Raw genomic sequence first — 8,158 nt, forward strand, 5'->3', positions numbered from 1 at the left:
GGAAATGCTGTTTACCTTCCCGCCAGAGTCGGGAACCTATTTATGTTGTGTACTTAAGTCCTATTGATTTCAGTGGCAGCAATCTTAAATAAAACACGTCAATGAAATCAGTTTCACAGTTCAGCAAAATTATGAGGTCATATCAAACTATGGTTTTCGCTGAGAACCCCGAGCATGGTTTGTTTTCAACATGTACAGGTAACAATTATTAACACAACAGCCTTTGGAAGCCGCCTTCTATTAAATCAGACCCTGGTTCATATAATTCATACACCAAAGGGCATATCAGGATTTGGGAATTTGGCCCTCCAGGCATTGCTGGACTGCAACTCCCTCATCCTATGCAGCTTCATCATGCAGTGCCCTGGAGCAGATGCAGAGCACTTTCATTAATAGCTTGCCATATAGTGACAGCAGCAGTGCCTTAGTTAATAAGAGGCAGTCTTGTGGGGATTCATGTGATAATCTTATCCGAAAGCAGAAACCACATACCTTTTGCCTTCAACCAGAAGCCCACAAACCTTTTAATAATGCAGCTGTCTTTGGCTACAGTTCATAATAAACAATGGAGAAAATATCCATATCTATTTCTTATTACATCCTCCCCAACCCCAAAAAACAAGTTTGAAGCCATGAGCTGCTGTGGTTCAAAAGCGTCAGTATTGGTCATCTTGCACACGTCTGCAAAATCTCTTCAGTCTTACCACTGTCTTGTACTTTTCCCAGACTTTTCCCTTATTTCATTACCCAAAGGAACATAAGTTACACCATGGATTAAAGAAACCAACCATTTATATAATGTAGGCACTTGGAACCAAATGTCCATGTAGGTTTGGCTAATATATGGTGGTGGCAGCGGTGCATGTAGATGATGCATTTTAGACCCTGGTCTTATGGGGTGGCAGGGCTTCTTGAGATGGTCATGTGTATTACCTCAGTTAGTATGTCTGTCCTGCTTACTGCTGCAGTTGGGGGCCCTCCTGTTCATTCTGCTGAGTGGGATTCTGGACTTCAACCCCTAATCCTGCCCTGATCACACTACTGTGGATAATAAGCAGGTAAAGTATAACATAGGAGAAACTGCCCCTTCTCATTTGCACTGTGCTGCTACATTTCTCCATATATATATAGAGAGAGAGAGCGCACGCTTGAGGAAAAGAAGCCAGACTGAGTCATAATTCAAAGGAAGTGATCATAATGCACTATAAATTTCAAATATATATTTAAGGCTACAATCGTAAAGGGCAGCACCCAAAGCCCTACTGGGCTGTTACCAGCAGAGAAATAGAAGCTGAGTGTTGGTGTGCTGATGACACTTCGCCCCACGACTCCCAAATAATTTAAAAAGAACTACCGTATTTTTCGCTCCATAAGACACACTTTTTCTTCCTAAAAAGTAAGGGGAAATGTCTGTGTGTCTTGTGGAGCGAATGCATGGTCCCTGGAGCTGAATTGCCCAGGGGCAAAAAGCAGATCATGTTTTGTTTTGCTTTTGAAAGAGGGAAGTGGGTGTTGAAACAAAGCCGCTGATCGGCAAGCGATCGGGGAGCGAGATAAGGGACGCTAGCAATAAAGGAGGCCGCCTGGGAGGGGGGAGGTAAAGACAGCAAACTTGCAAGGAGAGGAGACAGGAAGACTAAAGCAATGAGGAGAGAAATTAGAAGAAAAGGAGGAGCAAAAAACTGCTCCAGCTAAGGAAAAGACACTAAGGCAAACAAGAAGGAAGGGAGTATTAAAAGAATGCAGCTGATTGGTAAGCAATTGGGGAAAGAGATAAGGGACGCAATAAAGGAGGCTGCCTGGGAGGGGGGAGGTAAAAGCCCATGGATCCTCAGGGTTTTTACATTGGGTCACCTCAAATTCACCATCAGATCACATAACATGTCCATGGCTACAGCCTGCATCAAAAAAATCACGCACCCACTTTTGCCTGGGGCCACAATGGTGCAAAAATGTGGTTACAAAGTACGGATCCACATGGATCCTCAGGATTTTTGCTTTGGGTCACCCCAAATTCAGCATCAGATCACATAGCATGTCCATGGCTATAGCCTGCACCAAAAAAATCATGCACCCACTGTTGCCTGGGGCCGCAATGGCGCAAAAACGTGGTTACAAAGCACAGGTCCACATGGATTTTCAGGATTTTTGCATTGGGCTACCCCAAACTCATGGTCAAATCACATGTCTGCGGCCACACCATGAACCACAAAAATCATACATCCACTGTTTCATTCAGAATATGTGTGTGTGTGTGTGTGTGTGTGTGTGTGTTTTCCTCCTCTAAAAACTATGGTCAGGTGTGTCTTATGGAGCAAAAAATACGGTATTTAATAGTTGTTAAACTATTGCAGCAATTTGAGAATGCACACTACTTGCCCCAGAAACATTCAAGGTATTCTCTTCTTCCGTGAGAAACAATAATATCTAATATTTTAGCTAAGTGGAAATTACAGACCTTTTGTGAAGCTTAACTACAGTTGCTGCAGTGATGTAGAAAAAATAAAAATAAAATGTCAGAAATAAGGGCTGGTAAAAACAACAACAACATTGAAGAACCCATTTATATTTATAGATTCAGGAGTATGTTAATGGACACCAGCAGGGAGGATGTGCATTCCAATGCATTATTTTTTTAAAATCCAACCCAACAGGGAAGCATCCTATGTATGCAATGCAGCTCTCTTCTGAATTAAACTTAAGTCAAGTCAATTTTTATAGGCATGAAGGCCACAGTCATGGCACTTAATTCTCTCTGATCTTCAGACTGTTGAATTTTCCTTCCTGCTGTGCTCTCCTGCAGTTTATTTTTAACAGTTAATTTGTTCGGACATCATTAAAAAGAAAATCCTCTGGCTTCTAGTGGTAATAAGGCACTAAGTTGCCTGTCAAGCTCTTGTAAAAAGCAAGCTCTAGAAAACAACAAGAAGTTTCAGAGATAATGGAATGCTGACCTGTGCTGACAACTGGGAAGTATGAAAAGAGCCACACACCTGGAACTGGCTTCCTTATGCAGCCAGCTCTGCAAAACACTTCACCTGTTTACTGCTTTACCAAAAGTGCCTCTAAATTGTTATGGCTGTACTAGGCGCCTGCTCAAAACCTGGACAAGACCTAGAACAGTGGTTGTCAAAGGGTGTGACAGGAGAGGGTGGCAAGTGGGGCAGGAAGATTCAAGGACAATCAAAGAAACATTTAAACAGAACAGTATAGTATAGTATAGTATAGTATAGTATAGTATAGTATAGTATAGTATAGTAGTATATAAAAATTATAATAAAAATTATATACAACCAGAAACAGTATCCTCTCTTCAATAGCATTGGCTACTCTTTTACAGCTCTCCATGACATATTGTTCCAAACAGGAATTTTCAACTCTTGACAAAAATGAAATATCTAAAGAGAGGAAGGCTTCTTTGTGTTTGATGAGGAGATGAAAGTTTGTTTGCCTCAAATTAGACTTAATATAAATGAGATTACCTGGCAAAAGCAAGCTCACACCTCTCACTGAGTTTGTATACAGTGGTACCTCAGGTTACATACGCTTCAGGTTACATACGCTTCAGGTTACGGACTCCACTAACCCAGAAATAGTGCTTCAGGTTAAGAACTTTGCTTCAGGATGAGAACAGAAATCATGCTCCGGCGGCGCAGCAGCAGCAGGAGGCCCCATTAGCTAAAGTGGTGCTTCAGATTAAGAACAGTTTCAGGTTAAGAACGGACCTCTGGAACGAATTAAGTACTTAACCCGAGGTACCACTATACATACTTAAGGTTCACATGTAAGAGGCTCATTTATACAGTGGTACCTCGGGTTAAGTACTTAATTCGTTCTGGAGGTCCATTCTTAACCTGAAACTGTTCTTAACCTAAGGTACCACTTCAGCTCGGGGGACGCGAGTGGCGCTGTGGGTAAAACCTCAGTGCCTAGGACTTGCCAATCGCATGGTCGGCGGTTCGACTCCCCGCAGTGGGGAGAGCTCCCGTCGTTCGGTCCCAGCTCCTGCCCACCTAGCAGTTCGAAAGCACCCTTAAGTGCAAGTAGATAAATAGGTACCGCTTTATAGTGGGAAGGTAAACGGCGTTTCCGTGTGCTGCTCTGGTGCCGGTTCGCCAGAGCAGCTTCGTCACGCTGGCCACGTGACCCGGAAGTGTCTGCGGACAGCGCTGGCTCCCAGCCTCTAGAGTGAGATGAGCGCACAACCCTAGAGTCTGTCAAGACTGGCCCGTACGGGCAGGGGTACCTTTACCTTTACCTTTACCACTTCAGCTAATGGGGCCTCCCGCTGCCGCCGCGCCGCCGCCACACGATTTCTGTTCTCATCCTGAAGCAAAGTTCTTAACCCGAGGTAATATTTCTGGGTTAGCAGAGTCTGTAACCTGAAGTGTCTGTAACCTGAGGTTCTACTGTATGTTGGGAAAGATTCATGTTCTTATGTAGCTGCATTGTTTTATATGGTCTGGATGCCCCATGATCATATTATTAAGTAGTTGTGCTCTGTGTTATAAAATCAAGCACTGCTAGTTGTTGTTTCTTTTTGTTTCCCAATGTATTACTTATCAATAAAGAATTTGGTCTGTTTGGCTTCCATCCCCGCTAGCTTCCTCAGATGCCAACTTATTTTATTAACTAGCATCCTTAAAGTTACACAAAAAGCAAATATAGCTGTGTTGACCCATAAGAAAAATGCCAACAATCTGTATGTGGGCAATATCTTTTCCGGCCAACCAAAATATCACAGAAGCAGCATGCATGCTTTCAAGTTCTCCATAGCTCTTCATCAAGCTAGATCATAAAAATATGAGAGGTGTGTGCTTGGGCGATCTGTGTCTACATTTGGTAAAAATCTTAAGATAGGAGTGTGGGAAGTAGGAGGCATTCAAATGAGGCTCTTTTTAGGTGCTCTGCAGGTGTAAGCAGCCCTGCAGCCTCCTGGAAGGTGGAAACACACCATGACAGAGTCTCCATCTCTGGAAATAAAACCACCAGCTGGTACTCAGTTCTGTCTCCATCCTTTGATGAAAGACACATGTTCCTTGGTTACTGGAAGATGCTGCTTAATGAATATGGATTTTTAATTCGAGGTAATGAGCTGGATGAATTGCTGTTGACAATTCTTTAAATGCTTTTTTTCCCACAAGGATCAAATATTCAGAAAAGAAATATATTTTGAAAATACGGCTGAAACTTTTATAGTGCAATCTCATTCATATTTACTCACAGGGAAGTCCTACTGATTTCAATGGGACTTCCTCCCAAGTAAGTGTGCACAGGACTGCAACTTTAGCTGATAAATTGTTTTAACATATTTTGATGACCTAACATATTTTGATGACTGGGTGGCCAGTTTGTAATACAAATAGTCCTAAAACTGCAATTGCCAATCTTCTGCAGGAGTCAGCAACCTTTTTCAGCTGTGGGCTGGGTTACCATCCCTCAGACTTTGTGGGGGGCCAGACTATATTGGGGAGGGGGAATGAACGGATTCCTATGCCCCACAAATAACCCAGAAATAAAAAGACACATTCTACTCATGTAAAAACACGCTGATTTCCGGACTGTCCGTGGGCCGGATTGAGAAGGCAGTTGGGCCGCATCCGGCCCCCGGGCCTTAGATTGCCTACCCCTGCTTTAAAGAGTCCCTCTCTTGTGTGAAAAAGGAAGGATACCATTCTCCCTCCCCCACATGTTAGGCATAAAGAAGCATAATTACTGGGAGGTGATATTCCTGGAGATACATCTAGGAAGGGAGGGACTGACTTTGCATTCTGTATTACCAGATGCACTGGAAGGAAAGCTGAACAGGGACCACAACAGCAGAGAAAGAGTTAAAGTCCCCTAAATACATCACACCAGTCTCCCAATTTGGACTGGGTGCCCTTGTGCCTACTATTTCCTCAAGAAAAAATAATGCAATTGCTAATTGTGTGAATGGTGTCATGTTGAATTGTGCTGCTAACTATGGTTAGAACTGGTTTTGTTACTTCCCGTTCCTGCAGTCAGGGGTGGGGGCTGGCATAATAGACTACAGTATAATGTAAACATAACTTTTATATGCACTGCAAAAGCAAAAGTGGCCCACTTTACTGCAGTATTTGCTTTATTGCGGAGGTCTGGAACTAAACCCACAATATCTCTGAGGTATGCCTGTATCTATACATGGCTCTGCATGCTTGGACAGGTGGTTTCAAATTGGCAGGAGGGAAATAAGGTGCTGCTTTTAAACTTGTGGTATATTGCATTGCATTTTATCAGCTGCGCACTTGCATTGAACTTTGAGAATTAGTATCTTGTTCCAGTTTCTTGGCTACCCCTCTGCATGGCAGAATGAGATCTTTGTGGCTGAATGCTGGTACATCATTGAATTTATGATGGTATTGACTATGACAAACAGCTTTAGAGAGAGAGCTAAGAAAACTGAAAATATACTTAATATATATTACCACTTACTCCAGCTCCAGCACACTCCCACTGCTAACGTTAAAGCCAGGGGGCTTGCTGGCGCCTTCATTCCACCTCTTTAGGCACCAGGCGAAAATGCTTCTCTATAATCAAGCCTTTGGCTGATTAAACAATCTATGGCCTTTCAAGTGTGTTTGTGGGTTGGGGAGGTAATGATTTGCTTTTGTGTTTTTGTTATGTGTTTTGTGTTCATATTTTGTATTTTTATGTTGTGAATTGCACCGTGATCTGTGGATGAAGGGCAGTATACAAATTTAATAAATAATAATAAAATAAAGTCAAATACATATGGCATTAGCCACAATCAATTTGTATCCCGTAGAAATACACCTGTTTGGCAGACTTCTAAAACCTACTTCTATTTGATTAGAAAATGGAAGTCACAATTAAGCTGAGGTTTGTACAGTTCAGACGAGCAAGTACAGGGGACACCTTCAGTGAATTGGAACTCGGCGCAAGGGATACAAGTTAGGTAATGGGCATTGAGTGAGGACATCCCTGCTCCCTCTCTGGTTTGCATAGCAACACAAGAATGAGACACAGTGGGGCAAAATAACTTCAATGTATTTCAAGCATCTATTGTGTACACTTAGTTCATACTAGAAGAGAAAATACTGTAATCTGCACCACATTGCTGCATTGGTTCAATGACATTTACTTTGTATGTTTTGACAAGTAATGTTGATTCATCACTGCTTTAATTGAGTGCACTACAAAAGTAAAATTTTGGCTTTCAATGTCAACAATTTATTCTCTGCATTATCCCACTTTATCACAACTGTCAACGTTCAGATTGATCCCGGTTAGCATAACTACTCCATGAATGCATGACATGCTTTCTAAACGTCTAACTGTGCAATGCAAACCCCAGATCTGCCAGGGTTCCAGTTTTGGTTCCAGCGCATCTAGGCCTGTCTTGGCTCAGCTTGGTCTACACAGATTCAAATGTCCCCCTCCCACTCCACTGGTTCAGCGGGTGTAACTTCAGCCAACATAAAGTCCTTAAAAGGGGGTTTGGCAGGCTGTGGCAGAGGCAGGAATGCAGAAGGAGAGACATGCCAATTCCAAACCTCCTTAAGCTCGTTCACATAGCTTGGAAACTTGGCAAAAGTTATGCTGGCAAAAATAGTGGTGAAAATCAGAGTTCCTCACAGAAATCAATGTGATGTGCTCAATTCTGAAAATTCAAGGCCCAAGTCTACCTGCTGGACACACCCTCACTGGTCAGAAAGAGCACTCTGGTTTTAGAACAACTCCTAGCCAATCAGAGGAAACCACCACCAAGCTATAAGCTGAGCACTATCCAGCCTCCTTTCACATCTTGCTTCTTGTGGTGTGGCATGCTGCCATATGAGCGTTGGGGTGGGGTGGGGGGCTCAAAGCAGCTGGGTGGAGGGCACTAGAGAACAAAATGAGGAACAAACAATGTCTTCATGCCAACACTTCTCCCACAAGCTTTGCTCTCTAGCAGAAACTCTGGAGAACCACAGCAGCCAACACCCATGAGGAACATCTGGAAACACAAGGTTGGTCTGGGAGCAGAGGAGGACTCCCCAGGAGGAACCCCATTCCCAGCCCCAGACAAACAGGACTGGCAGCAATGGTAAACAGACTGTCCACTCCATGGAAGTGCCATCCCCAGCTCTCTACACAGCTCTCCATGCCAAGGGCCACACTCAAACCCTGAGTCTGA

Source organism: Podarcis filfolensis (genome assembly GCF_964270895.1).
Source record: "Podarcis filfolensis genome assembly, chromosome: 9".
NCBI lineage: Eukaryota > Metazoa > Chordata > Lepidosauria > Squamata > Lacertidae > Podarcis > Podarcis filfolensis.